The sequence below is a fragment of the Dermacentor albipictus genome, chromosome 2 (assembly GCF_038994185.2).
Source record: "Dermacentor albipictus isolate Rhodes 1998 colony chromosome 2, USDA_Dalb.pri_finalv2, whole genome shotgun sequence".
Taxonomy (NCBI): Eukaryota; Metazoa; Arthropoda; class Arachnida; order Ixodida; family Ixodidae; genus Dermacentor; species Dermacentor albipictus.
The window spans coordinates 7,483,878-7,499,372 of NC_091822.1; the positions used below are offsets into that span (position 1 = coordinate 7,483,878).

The window sequence follows — 15,495 nt, forward strand, 5'->3', positions numbered from 1 at the left end:
ATGGGTTTGCGGTCTCTAGTGCTTCAAGAGCCTCTGCACGCGCAGAGATGCCCGAAACCCCCGCGAGCGGACATCCAACGCCTCAATGGAAGCGAGGGATACATCGCAAATTACGTCGGCGTCCCAGAGGCCAAAGGATCAGCGCAGTTCTCAGGAGCGCGTCAAAAAACTAAACCTGCATCGAGCGGCCTGAAAAGCACCCTGTAGGCTAAAGTAATTTCTCTCTCTTAAGTACACAGCACATATAAGTAACAACATGAATACACGAATATTACATTGGGACGTTAGAAGTCTCTTCCACAACCTCGACAACGTAAAAGAACTCTTACATAAATAAAACTCCAAAGTGCTGGGTGTACAAGAGACATACCTAAAACGAACAGTCAGGCTTTCTGTCCCAATTCGCCATCTTCCGCAAGGGCCGTGACGATGCCAACACCTCGTCGGGCGGTGTAGCAATAATAGCAGATAAGTCCGTTGAATACCGTGCTCTAGAACTTGAAACACCTCTTGGTGCAATTGCGGTTCGGGCCTTATTGTTTGGAGAATTAATTAGCACTTAATTAGCTCCATAGAACCAAACTTGAGGAATTGATAGATGCCCTGCCAGATCCACACATATTGGTTGGGGATTTCAATACACACAATACTCTTTGCGGAGGAGGAGGAGTCGATTTTAATGAAGAGAAAGGAGGAGATGTCAGCCTGGAGAGCGTGTCTCTAGCCTGCTACTCCTCACTGGGGAATGGGGAAGTGGGAAATACAGGGAAAGGTAGGTGGCGGATGATTATGATATGGTACAATGAGATACTATATACACGTTGTCCAATATGCGGATGCGCACTGGAGACGCACTACACTATGAGTAATCTTGTCCTTGCAAAAAGTAATCTTGCCACAAAAAGTTTTTGCGCAAACACATTTCGCACTGACTACACGTCACACACAGCTTTCGCACAGCGTCTACAGGCGATCGTCTAAACCAGTCTCACTTAAAAAGTTAAAAAGTGCTTTTATGGCACGTTGGGCACAGTCAACACTCCTCCACGCGCCCAAAAGCTTTTCTTCTGAAAAGGGGCGGGAGTCCAAGCTGTCAACAGTAGATTTGAGTTTTCTTCGTTCGGTCGCATATTGAGGGCACACGCAAAGTACGTGAGCTATTGTCTCGAGCGTGTGACAGACGCTACATTCAGGGTCCCGTGCTTGTCCAATCTTGTGAAGGTATCGGTGGGTGTATGCCACACCCAGCCGTAATCGATGAATGAGTGTTTCCTGGCTTCTCCGCAACCGAAGTGGAAGCCGGAATTGTAATCCAGCGTCAAGGTTATATAGGCGCTCTTGTCGATGTTCAGGGTTGTCCCAATGTCGTGCTGTAGAAGTTTGAATGGTGGTATGGAGCAAGGTGTTAATGTCATACCGGGAAAAATGAATTTTTACAATGGTTCCGTCAGTGTGCGCCTTTTTTGCTTCCGCGTCAGCCTGTTCATTTCCAGCTATTCCACAATGGCCAGGAATCCACTGCAGCACGATGGTGTGCCCGGAATGAGACGCCTCAGCAAGCAGAGACATGATGTCATAAACGAGAGGACTATATGCGGTTGTGTCATTCATATAATTGCTGATGAGTTGCAGTGCTGGTTTTGAATCACAGAACACTGTCCACTTCTCGAGACTCTGTTGCAGTATGCAGCGAACTGCTTCTCGAATTCCGGTCAACTCAGCTGCTGTAGATGACGTCCTGTGTCCTGTCTTGAACCGTTGTGCGATCCCCATTCCTGGCACCGTGTAGGCAGCCGCGGAAGAGGTCTGTGTCACGGAACCATCTGTAAAAACATGTTCATAATGTCCATACATGTAAGCAATGTATGATAGCGCGAAATGCTTGAGACCAGCAAGTGGCATTTTCGACTTCTTCGTTATTCCAGGGATTGAGAGTCTCACCGTTGGCTTTGCCATCGTCCAGGGTGGAACTTTGGGTATGTCATACGGTTCGAAGTCCGACGGCAATAAGTCTTGCTGCGACAACACGGCTTCTGAGTAAGCGGACACAGGCCGTACCCTTGTGATGTTCGCGAGTGGATGATTCCTGTGTCTAGTCAGTAGCCTTAGATGCACTCGCAATGGCTCATGTTGCAGATAAACTCGAGCTGGGCACGCACGTGCCTCTGCAATAGTGCCCCAAGTAGACGCAGATCGTGGTAGACCTAGGCAAATTCTCAGTGCGCGAGCCTGAGCACTTTCAAGCGTGCGTATAGCAGTTGTACTAAGCCGAGAAAGTACAGGCGCACTGTAGCGGAAGTACCCAACAAAAAGTGCCTGGTAGAGCTGCAGAAGAGATGACTTGGATGGCCCCCATGAATTTCCAGACATATGTCGAATGATCTGAGTAAAGCTGTCCAGCTTTCTTCTTAATCCAGAGAGGTGCTTCGACCAAGATAAATCACGGTCGATGGTGACTCCGAGAAACTTGATGTGGGTTACTGAAGGTATAATGTTCCCATTAATCATGACGGGGTAGCAGGCCATTGACTTCCGTGTAAATGCCATGGTTACACTTTTTTCCGGTGAGAGCTGCAGTCCGCGACTGTTTAGGTATGTCGACGTTATTGACACCGCGCGCTGCAGCTTCGTTTGCACTTGCAAGCGCGTTAAGCTCGTGGTCCATATACAGATGTCGTCTGCGTACACAGAGACCGAGACTGTGCGTGCGTGTTCTTTGACCAGTCCAATGAGAACGATATTAAATAAAGTTGGGCTCAATACACCTCCTTGAGGCACTCCACGATAGACGGGGTGGTTCATTGTTTCACCGTCTGGAGTTGTCATGAATATTGTTCTCCCTTGAAGATAGCTGGCTATCCACTGATGCATACGTCCCCCGACGCCACATTCTTCTAGGGCATTTAAAATTGCATCATGTAGAACGTTGTCAAAAGCACCCTTGATGTCTAGAAAGACAGCAGCCGTTAATCGACGGCGACGTTTCTGATGTTGAACAGTTGTTACTAGGTCGACGACGCTGTCGATTGACGACCTACCCTTTCGGAAGCCTGTCATTGCGTCTGGATATATATTACGTTTCTCCAAAAACCACTCCAGGCGCGTCAAAACCATGCGTTCCATGGTTTTACCTATGCAACTGGCAAGCGCCACAGGTCTGTAGGAAAGCATAGCATGGGGTGTCTTGCCTGGTTTCAGTAATGCCACAATTCTGCTTGTCTTCCAATGTGCAGGCACAGTTCCCGAGGACCAAGAGAGATTATATAAAGCCAGGAGCTCTTCAGTCGCTCGAGGGCCTAGATGGCGCAAGGTGGAATAGGTAATACCATCAGGACCAGGCGCACTTGAGTGTCTTGAAGAGGAAATCGCTGCACGTAGCTCTTGCAGCGTGAATGGGAGGTCGAGACGATCGTCCATTGTTGGAGGAGCACACCTGAGCACTGAAGCTACCGATGTTGTAGATCCAGAGAGGTGTATGCAGAAATCTTCCGCGATTTCCTTCTCACTGCGCGTCTGGATGATAGCCAAAGCTCGGAAGGGACGTAGCTGTTGTGGAGAAGATGGTAGTGCTCGTACAACATGCCATATTGTGGACAACGGTTTTCTGGGGTCCAGGCTGGTGCAAAAGGACCTCCAACGTTGTCTGTCGAGCTTTTGTAAGTATCTTTGAATTTTCTTTTGCACACGGCGTGACGTCCTCAAGTCGGATATCAATTTAGTTCGCCTGTATTTCCTCTCGGCGCGACGACGAACAGCCCGCAGCTCTTCATATACAACGTCGACGGATGTTCTTGAATTTGATGCTGGGATGATGCATGTTGTTGCGTGCATTGCTGCTGTAATTCGCTCTTCAATCTCTTTCGGTGAAATTATAGAGTTGCAGGATTCTTCTAGCTTGTTCTGAAAGGCATCCCAGTCAGTGCGTCGCGTATGAGAACTTGGAAGTCTTGTAAACCACCTGAGTTGTACATAGGTAGGTAGGTGATCACTGCCATACGTTTCAGCATCTGTGCACCAGGCAGCAGAAGACGAAAGGCATCGTGAAGCGATAGCTAAATCGAGGCAGCTGCTGTACGTTGTTCCACGTAGATATGTTGGTGAGCCGTCGTTCAGGATGGTGAGATCATTGCTGCTTGTGAAGTTAAGAAGTTGTCTTCCTCGAATATTTGTGATCCTACTACCCCAAAGATGGTGGTGCGCGTTGAAATCGCCTACAATAATATGAGGTCCTTGGCAAGAGTCAAGAACAAGTTTTAGGTGTACAGAGTCAAATCTTCCCCTAGGGGAAATATAGCCACCAATGATCGAGATTATCCGGCGCTTTAGCTTCAGTGTTATAGAGACGTACTCGTTGCTGTTATGCACCGGAACTCGGTTTAGCGAATACGTCAGGTCACATCGCACACATAGTAAAACTTTGCTAGTATTTCCACTTGTTACAGACGCGAATTGTTCGTATCCAGAGAGTCTAAATGGCGATGTCATATTCGGCTCGCATATTACGATAACTGGAAACCGATGCTTGAGCACTCTCTGTTTAAAATCTCCCAGGCGACCCCGTAGACCTCGTGCGTTCCACTGGAATATTACGGAACCGCTTATCCTTTCCTGTAGTGACAACCGCGAAGTTGATGATGCCATGGCGTTTGCTAGCTTTTATACAGCAGCAAGCACTGGTTCTAGTGCCTCAAGAATTTGCACCGCAGCCTTGGCAACGGGCGTCTGAACTCCGATGAGCAGCATTCGCAAGGAACGAATCATCTGTGCAAGCATTGCCTTGATTTGCCCATCCGACGGTGAAGGTTCATGGTCACGCTGGCGTTCCGGCTGCGCTTCTGTTCTCCTAGATGGCAGGGAAGGCCATATAGTAGTGTCCTTGGTGTTCAGGAGAGTAGACGTGGTTAAAGGTGGCTCTGACGTTTGAGGACAAGCAGGAGCGCGCGACGACGTTTCCTGGAGTACAGGTTGTCCTGTTGTCGATGCTGATCGTCTTCTGGTCGATGCTGATCTCCTTCTGCGATTACGTGAGCGCCTCTGGCGACGGTGGACATTGGTAGCCGCTTCTCTGTGGGTAGATCGATCTCGTACCATTTTCCTTAGCACAGACCTTTCAGTCTTTAATTTTGGACAGTCCTTCGACGTTGCCTTGTGCGGCCCATCGCAGTTAGGGCACTTCAAGTCAGAGTCAGCACACGTCAGCTCATCGTGATCACCGCCACAACGCGGAAGTGTCATCTTGTTCATGAACACAGCACTGACATGCCCGATTTTCTGGCATTTACGGCACTGCAAGGGCCTAGGGATGTACGGACGGACAGGATGTCGCACATAACCCACTTTTACATGTGTTGGTAAGGTCTCTCCCTCAAAAATAAGTTTTATGCACCTCGACCGTCCCAAACGGTGTATATCTGTGATATGGACAGTCGAGGAGATTAGCGTTGCGAGATCGTCATTATCGATATCTGTATCGACATCGTAGATAACACCGGCTGTGGTGCTGCCTCCATGTACGATGAATGAGCGGACAAGTATATTTCCTAGCTCAGTTATAGCTTTCAAAGTGTCGACGATGGTTCGTGTAGTTACATCAACAGTAAGTATGTTTCTTCTGGGATTAATTCGGACCTCTCTGATTTGCCCTGGAGCCAGCCTCTCGAGATAGGCAGTGAGAGTTTGCCTATTGAGGGAATTGAGGTTGCCTGTAGCAGTGACGGGGACGTAGGCGATTGTGTACGCTTGCTGTGTGGGTGGCTTATGGTAGTTCAGCTCACTCACGCTTGATGTCCTACGAAGTTTCCTCTTCAACCGACGACTTGTGACCTCGGTATATCCGCCGTCAGAATCCATGTCGTCGACGTCCGAGCAGCTCGATGACCTTGGCAGAGTCGCGTTTAGGTGGTCGGGCGCAGCAGACCGACTTGCATCTTGGAGGCCAGGCCCCAACCTTGGCGGCAGAGGAGGTGGAATGTCCGTCATTGCTTTTGATATCGTACCCGCCACAGGGGCGTCGGTACGCACAAATTTCACGGAAAAAACCAGAGCGAAGCAGGATTAGCAGCTGTTCAAGAACTCGTCTTCTTCGTCTTCTTCGTCTTCTTCGTCTTTGCGGAGATTCTAGATGTAATGCAAGAGGCGGAATAATAGAACAAATCCTGTTTTCTTCAGGAGCCTTCGTGCTAAATAGGAAACAATCAACATTTTACAGCCTTTCACATAAAACATACAGTTCCATAGACTTAAGCGTAGCATCCCCGACTTTAGTACCCTATTTAGAATGGAATGTTATTCGGAACCCATATGGCAGTGACCCTTTTCCTGTGTGCCTCAAATCTACAAAAGAACATGGTCCTTCCCCACATGCCCCTCAATGGAACATTGCATCTGCAGACTGGGAAAAGTATAAGACGATGACGTATGTGGCTCAAAACGCTGTTAACGATTTTAATATAAACGACGCCGTTGCTTATTTTACCGCTTTTATGATTGATGCCGCATTGGAGTGCATCCCACAAACGCATGAGGGTCCGAAGAATAGGCGAGTGCACTGGTGGAACGTGGATTGCAGGAATCCACGAAAAAAACTGAATAAGGCTGGCAGCGCCAGTCCCCAATAACTGAGAACCTCATTAAATTCAAACACATGAAGTCTCTAAGAAGACGAACACGGTGCACTGTAAATGAGAAAGCTGGGAAAAATGCGTCTCCGGCATTAACTTCTACAAACAAGAAGGAAAAGAATGGAATCGATTGAAAACATTTGTAGGCCAGCAACCTTACCTCCTGCCTTTAGTCGATGTCCAAGTCAATAACCTTGAAGACCAGGCTAACGCCCTTGGACAGCAATGTATCCAGCTCCGAACATTACTAGGAGTATTTCATTAAATTAAAACAATCTGCAGAAAGCAAGTCATTCAAAAGAAAGTGTGGTGAAAAGTAACCTTACAGCGTCCATTCAGTGTTACGGAATTCAGAGCATCATTAAACACTTGTAAAATCTCTGCTCCCGGAGCCGACCGTATTATGTATGAGATGATAAAGCATCTTCACTCTGACGCTCAAATCACCCTGCTATCCCTCTTTAACACTATCCGGCTATCTGGGCATCTCCCACTGGTATGGAGAGAAGCCATCGTAGTTCTCATTCTAAAACAAGGTAAAGATCCATTCTCAGTGGAAAGTTACCGTCCCACTGCTTTAACAAGTTGTCTTTGCAAACTTTATCAAAAATGATAAACCGCTCGCTTTTACACTTCGTTGAAGAAAACATACTGCTCGATCCGTATCAGTGGGGCTTTAGAGAAGGCCGTTCTGCAACAGACAGTCTTGTTGGCATAGGAGCAAATATTTGCGGTGCTTTTATACACAGACAATTTTTTAGAGCGCAGCTCTTTGGCGTCCGTTCCTGGGTTTCGCGTCGTCGTCGGCGTTGTCGTCGGCCTCGTAACCAGCTCCGCCCCCCTTTCATCCCCCCAGCGCTAGCAGCGACCGACTGATACCGCTGGATGCCGCTGACGCCGCTAGAGAGTCAAGATAACGTGACTGCATAGAACACCGTCGCCGCCATGCAGAAAGAGGAGGAAAGGGTCCCCCCCCTGTTCTTGTGTGGCGGATAGGGTGCTCTTCAGTTGCCGACGCGCCGGTTATTTCACGTAGGCCCCGGCACGTCGACGAATACGTGACCACCTTCCCACGGCTAGACCTCGTTCTTAGCGCTGCGGAAGCGAGGGTATCATATTGTTTGTGTCGGCATCGGCGGCGTTGTCCCTGAAACCAACTCCGCAGCTGGGGTTGACTCACTATCGGCGTCAGCGGCATCAGTCAGTCGCTGCTATCTCTTCCCTCCTCCCTTTATCGTGTTGTCCGCTTGCTGCGCGCGCTTCTGCCCCCATCGTTTGCCGCTGGGTGTACACGCCGCCCCCCTCCCCCCTCTTCCTGCGAGTCTCCGGTTGTCAAAGCGCCGGCTCGAACTTAATTCCTTTCTTCGCTCCTCCTCCAATGCAACCCCTGTGCGGTGGCAATCAGAGAGCCAGATCGGTGGCGGCGGATCTGTATATGTGCACCGCCCGAGCCGAAATTGCCGCTGCCGTTCGCCCTGTGCGGTGGCAATCAGAGAGCCAGATCGGTGGCGGCGGATCTGTATATGTGCACCGCCCGAGCCGAAATTGCCGCTGCCGTTCGCCACTGCGAAATTATCTGCCAGTTCTTTCTGAGCCATGAGCGAGACGACCGATGGAAGTCCTCCGTCTGCTGCTGCTGCTGCTGCTGCTAAACGAGCTGCCAGAGCAGAGGCCCAGCGTCGTCGCCGTCAGAATCCAGAGGTGCGTGCCGCCGAAGCAGAAGCTTACCTTCGCCGCCGTCGAGATGATCCAGGAGTACGCGTCGCCGAAGCAGAGGCTAAGCGCCGCCGCCGAGAAGACCCTGCAGTTCGCGCCGACGAAGCGGAGGCTCATCGCCGCCGTCGAGAGCAACCAGCAGTAAGCGAGGCTGAAGCAGAAGCTCATCGCCGCCGCCGGGAAGACCCTGCAGTTCGCGCCGACGAAGCGGAGGCTCATCGCCGCCGTCGAGAGCAACCAGCAGTAAGCGAGGCTGAAGCAGAAGCTCATCGCCGCCGCCGAGAAGACCCTGCCGTTCGCACCGCCGAAGCGGAGGCTCATCGCCGCCGTCGAGAGCAACCAGCAGTAAGCGAGGCTGAAGCAGAAGCTCATCGCCGTCGCGGAGAAGATTCTACCGTTCGCGCGGCCGAGGCCGAGGCCAAACGCAAACAAAGGCTCGCAAACAGTCAGGGTGCAACAAATGCTTTCCGGCGACAGTTTACAGACAATCCGTTTGGAAGTTTGTGTTCAGTGTGTGATCGGCTCTGGTTCCAAAATGACGTGAAACCGCTTCCGGATACGTGCCGTGAGAATCTCCGGTGTTGAAACAGCTTATTTGCTGCGCTCAAATTTCGCATTAGGAAGTAACGTAATCGTCGGTAATTTTTTTGCTGTCTGTCTTCGTCGACATGGAAAAAGCATATGGCGTGTGGCACGTCGCGGTTTGGAATATTACGAGATCTTTCAGAAATTGGTATTCGTGGGAATATGCTTAATATAATTGAAAGCTACTTATCAAATCGAACGTTCCACGTTAGGGTTGGGAATGCTCTGTCCAGACTATATAAACAGGAAACTGGGATGCCGCAGTGAGGCGTACTGAGCTGTGCGCTTTTCATCGTAAAAATAATCTCCTTTCGTTCAGCAATACCGCACGGCGTGTTCTCTACTCTCTATATGTAGACGATATACAGATTGGTTTCAAGTCATGTAACCTCGCAATCTGTGAATGACACATCTAAATTGGACTCAACAATATGTCTAAATGCGCTAGAGAAAATGGCTTTAATGTAAATCCCAGTAAAGCTCATGTGCTTCATTCACAGGAAAGAGAGGACTGACCGCAGATCCCAATATAGACTTCCATGGACAGCGCATACCTGTAAACACACAACACAAATTTCTGGGCAATTTTGTGGATAAAAAATAGCTTTCATTCCGCGCCTAACATATCTGAAGTACAAATGCGTAATAACAATGGACATTATGAGAATGTTGCGCACGCAACATGGAGCAGTGACAGGAACTGCCTCACGAATGTCTACAAAAGCCTTATACGTACACGCCTAGACAACGGCGCCGTGGTTTACCAGTCTGTCACTCCAAGCGCCTTAAAGATACTTGACACAATTCATCATCTAGGTATCTGCCTGGCTACCGTTGCCTTCAGGATGAGTCCTGTAGCGAGTCTCTATGTTGAAGCCAACGAGTGGCCGCTTCATCTTCAGAGATCGTAATACAGTTTACTTTCTGAAAGTTAACGCGAACCGTGACCATCCGTATTATGAAACCATTACCGACCTCACATCTGCAAAGCCGTTCGATAAAGACCTGCAGCTAGAGAAGCATTTTCTCTGAGGAAAACTTTCTGAGGAAACAGAAGTTCCTACTCTTAAGCAAACCCATACAAAAATGCTTCCTTACTTTCTCTAGAACTTTTATCAACATCCTATCAACTTTAGTAACATCCTATTGACTTTTACTTTTTAGTAACGTTTGTCAAAAGAAAGTTGGTTACTTCTTTTCTAACTTCAGTATGTAAAAAGAAAGTTACTAGAAAGTTAAGACACACTATTTTAACTTTTTAGAAACACGATTCAATAGGAAGGTAATAAAAATAATTATGTTCTTAAAGTACATAACCCAAGTTACAAAACATGCATGAATATTATTCAATAAGGTTATAATTATTCAGTGAACATGGCTGGTGCAAGACAGTGTTGTTTCATGGACAGGTGTAACTTTCCACAATTTGCAATCAACTTTCTAGTAACCCTGGTTACTACAAAGTTGTTAAAAATGATTTAGTGAAAAATGAACATATAACAGCATCTGAACTATAAATGAATATGCAGACTGACTGCATTAAAAAAAATGTTTTTTTGCACAGTAACTGTTTTCCTAATTTTTAATCAACTTCCTAGTAACAGATGATAGTAGAATGTTCATAGAAAAAAATTGCTTCTAATACCGGACGCTAAGAGGAAATATGGTCTCACCAATTCAAGAAGTGGGCACGTATTCTCGAAAACACGACAGCTAGTGCCATGGGAAGCGTGTATATGAGCGGTGATCATGAATTTGTGCTCAGTAGGTGTCAAAGAAGCCCGTAGGCCATGCACCATCGCACTAGACGGCGCGCTGATCGGCTCGTGTTCGCCAACTAAAGCGGGAGACACACGGTCCGATTTGGTGTCCGATCCGGCGTCTGACGCGCCGAAACTGCAGCCCGAATCGAGCTGTTTTGCCGTGCCGAAGCGCCGGATCGGACGTCCGGCGTGCGACAAACCGGGCAGCTAGATTTTCATCGTTCGACGTGTCCGACAACTGCACCGTCGTCTGGCCGCAGCCATTGGCAGCGCGGCTGGCATGTGACGTTATCTGACGTTCCCTCCACGGAGGCGGTGCTGGCTTTCCGGTTTCTCGCAGTTATTCTTTTTCCTTGCCTGCTGCAGTTTGTTTCTGACATGAAATAGTTACCAGTTCAGTAAAATTATCTCGAACGTGTGCCTGTTATGCAAACCAGCGCCTTGTACACTAGCACTAAGCTACTGGTGAGATCGGGAGCTGCGACGCGAGGGCATTTCGCGAGCAGACATCACACACCGACCGTCTGAGCGAGGCCGCTCGCTTCGCTTGCGCGTTTGCCCTTCGGAACGACTGCGTCGAGTAAACCAATTGTATTTAATTACGGCCGACCTAAGTGTACAGTGTTCATTGTTTTGGCAAAAATAAGCACTCTTCGACGAGCTCGGACTGGATCGCAAGCGCCGTCGGCTGCAGCGTCCGCCTAGCTATGCCTACCGGCCCTATCGCTGGCTTTAGCGGAGCCGTCAGTGGACAACGCGCCGTCGTGAAGTGTTCTGTCACTCACAGGGGCATAATTTTATCGACAGCCTTCGCGCAAAGCGAAGCAGTGTTGTGCAGAGTTGTTTATATTGCGTTTCTCGACGTGGATATGAACTCAAGCTGGGGAGTTGGATGTGGGCGGAGCTTACGCGCCGCTCATGCCGTAGCATGCAGCGCCGCACGTCGGATCGGACACCGAATCGTACCGCGTGCGTCTGTATAGCTCGCTCATGGTTCGGCTGAAGTCCCCGTATACACTTTATAAATAAGGAAGCCTACCTAGGCACTGTAAACCCAATGATTGGGGCCTAAATGCCTCTCCGCCTCCTACTACGGCTTCCTTTGAGTGACAGTCTGATCTCGAAGGCCGTGCTTTTGCAACCTGCATGCACCTGAAGCAATTGCGAATCTTGAAGGCAACATCCGCTTAGTTTTTATTATATATACATTTTCTTAAACTTCGTATCACAAAGTACAAAGTACACACTTCTGGACCAAATAAATTTATTAAAAGACTCTATGAAATGTTATTAGAAAAAAACACGCAATTTTTTCATTTAAGATACATTTTTCTAAAAAACCGCAGAGTGGCGCTACTGTAGTATTTGTTTGGTCGACACACCACGTTGGTCGTCGTGAGTGCTCCCTGCAGTGAGGTGGTATTTGAGTTAAATTTTAGAAGTGCCTAGACAAAACGTGCTCCTTGTCGTGTGCAGTGACCATCCCAAACCCTCCGGACTCGTGTAACGCCATTAGTTCGCCGTGTGTTTCGAGCGATGCACCAGTGTCGTCAGTGAGTGCCCTAGTACAGCTCCCGTCCGAGCTGCCTTTGTTCTGCCGAGCTACCTGCTCGCGCTCTCGTGAAAAGTCTGGTACTGGGGCTTCGAATTGTAGTGTTTGGAAGACTGTTGAAGGTTGTGCTTTTGTGGAGCTGGAGTTCATCGGCAGTTCTACAGTGCTTGCGCCAGAGAAACGTCGGTGCTTCTGTACCTGTTAGACGAAGGAGCGTTTGCCAAGGCTTGAAAGGTAAGCAAGTTTGGCGCTTGCGCGCATTTTTGAAGCTTATGATTTACGTAATGAGTGTTGTGTAACTAGCTAGAGCAAAGCGCTTTCCTATCGCATGTTAGCCATGTTGCTGTGCACATTTAGCAAGCAATTTCACGAAAGCTTCCTCTGATGTTACAGCGTACTTGCATTCTGCTACCCGCCTTGATTGCTATGCCTGAATGGGCACACAATTATGAAAACACATTGAAAATTTGTGTTCGTTCGGCAGTGCGTAATAATTTAAAGACTGCGATTTTGTAGCGATACTTACCCCTCGATTCTATATCACTCTTCTCGCCCACCGCTAACGCCCGGCAGCTGCAGTACGTAGCACGGGCCGGGGCGTCGGTCAGCCTACTAACGAATAGCGCAAAGGAATACCATCGCTACAAAATCGCGGTCTTTAAATTATTACGCAAATTTTGTGCACAATGAATGTTATAAACACACCTTGCATGTACATGAAAAAAAGGTTTACAACAGAGATGACATATATGCATGGGCACATATATGTGTCAATAAAATACTCGAGCCTCTTTCTGACTACAGAAAAAGAAGTTATGTCTTCTCGAGGGCATGGCTGCTTGTAATAATGAACCTCTAAGGGAAGGTTTTCTCTAATCCCTATTTTTGATATCTAAATCCTTATGTGGCATGTACAAACTGCTTGCATCAATTTCTCATTGGGATGAGCTGTCTGAAATTTAATTTTCAGTAATAATTGCAATAATTAACTCCTTTCACCTGTCTTCTAATGACTAAAGTTCTATGCTTCTACCTTGACAAACCTTTTGTGAAATTAGTTTGATGAGGCCCAATATGCAGGGTTTTCTAAATTGAAGGTATCAGTACCTATTAAAGACTATGCTAACTATGAAAATGCTGCTTGTGTATATTGTTTATTCACTCTGTCAGACAAAATCTTTACACCCAAGTGCAGTCAGTAAATTTAAAAGTGCATGTCTGCAAGGGGAAGTTAGAATTGTATTTGAAGACAATTGCATCTTGTTTGATAGTTCTCGAGCACTTGTGCGCCACTAATCGAGCACAGCTTGGCCCTATACTCGATGAGGCTTGAAGCTTTCAATGTCTGCTAATCACTAAAACAGCACCAGATCTCACTCTGTGTCAAGGGGTGGCACACATTTGCCTAGTTCTAGGCAGATGCATGTCTTTCTTTCGCATTGAAGTTCCCAAAACTTTCTAGTCTTACGTAAAAGTACACAGCTCAGTACAATGCATGTATGGTATACGTAAGGCTGCTTTGTTCTTTAAACCGAATCAACAAGAAGCAGCGACTTCCGTTTTTGCAAACCTTACCCTACTTCCTAACCATTCCTTGATCAAATGCGTATAAAATGAATCTTTGGTTGTTGTATTCTTTCACAGGTAGACATCGGTGACGGTGTATACGTTGAAAAGGGCCTGCTGAAGAGGCTGTGCCTGGATGCTAACAACTCAGGCTTTCACTTCGCGGAGGGCCGCCTTAAAGCTCCTTTTTCAATAGAAGACGTTGAAGGGAGGTCCTTCTTTGGGCGGCTGTCAAATGCCTTCCACAGAAGGATCCGTTGGATTCCAAGAAGGTCAACACCATAGTAGGTATGTGTGTCACAAAGAAGCATCTTAATATTCTTTGTGCAGTTTTCAAAAAAACTCCTTTCATGGCAATTTCAGTGCTATCTTAGGGTATACTCCTTTCTTTCCTGCTAAAATAGCTATTAACCTGATTATAATAGCATATTATAATGCAAGCTTTGCCACCATAACTAGAAAATTATCATTACTGTTGGCATATGTATTTTTGTGATAGAGGCCCTGGTCATATGAATGCACTGATAATATAATATCCTGTCTTGTGGAAAGCTAACATGTTTAGTAACAAGCTCACTTTGACAATGTCTGCCTGCACAACAAAGGCATTTTCTAATCTTGCTGTAGAACGTCCGTAATGCCTGTTCAACTGCTTACATGTTGCTTGTATCATTTCGTGGTTCTTAAGTGCAACATAAAAATCAACTCTTCTATGTACCTGTGCCCAAGCAAAGCTGCAGCATAGTTATGACTGACACCTTGCCTTTCCTAAGATAATTCACACATGAGACTTCCATGTACAAGTCACAATACGAATATCGGAGTTCATTAAACTGAAGTTGATTTACAGCTTTTGTTTGTAGATGACAATTGGTACGATAGAGTTTATGTGTCGTGCATCTGTTGGTGTTACGCACATCCATCACGCTCCCAGCTTTAATGCACGAATTCAGTCATTTCATGCATTTTTAGGACTTTGCACAAAACAGGTGGAGATGTTTATAGCTCACAGGATTGAAAGCTTGTCTCTTGTGCACTTCCTTTTTAAGAAACAGATGCATGGTGTGTTGCAATGTCACTGTAGCAAAACTAATATATTGCCTTTATTCTTCTCGTTTCTAGGCTACACAACGCAACATTTCAGCCTACTTCCAGGGCAGCTGGAGAACTCGTCCTCCTTACTAGCCCGGGGATATTAAATGGATGTGTTCAAGCACAAATGGAAACCCGTCTTCTTCTGTTGCATGCCACACCTAGCCACTTGGCAATCACTATTCGCCAAAGACAGATAGTTGACAGGATGTTACTAGCAAGTCGTTAGGATATATAAAGGTGGTTATTAAATAGTCATTGCACAGTTTTTAGGAAGCAAATAAAAATTTTATTCAGAGATAATCAAAGCTTACTTTTGCAATATATAATTGCAAAAGTAATTACCTCTGAATAAAATTTTTATGTACTTTCTAAAAACTGTGAAGCGACTATTTATTGACCACCTTTATACATCCTAACGACTTCCTAGTAACATCCTGTCAACTATCTGTGGCGAATAGTCGACAGGATGTTACTAGCAAGTTGTTAGGATGTATAAAGGTGGTCAATAAATAGTCGCTTCACAGTTGACACTTTCTAACGACATAAGATAATAAGCAGTCAGTAAGAATTCTATCGACATTTTATATCTATACTTTCA

At 46.9% G+C, this 15,495-nt stretch overlaps 1 long non-coding RNA gene across 1 annotated transcript; it reads left to right on the top strand.

The window, feature by feature from the left end:
* Nucleotides 1-12,074: 12,074 nt before the first annotated feature.
* LOC135913211 (uncharacterized) lies at nt 12,075-15,176 on the top strand. Its single transcript, XR_011511663.1, has 3 exons — nt 12,075-12,470; nt 13,881-14,090; nt 14,925-15,176. It is a non-coding gene; the product is annotated as an uncharacterized lncRNA (long non-coding RNA).
* The last annotated feature ends 319 nt before the right edge of the window (nt 15,177-15,495 follow it).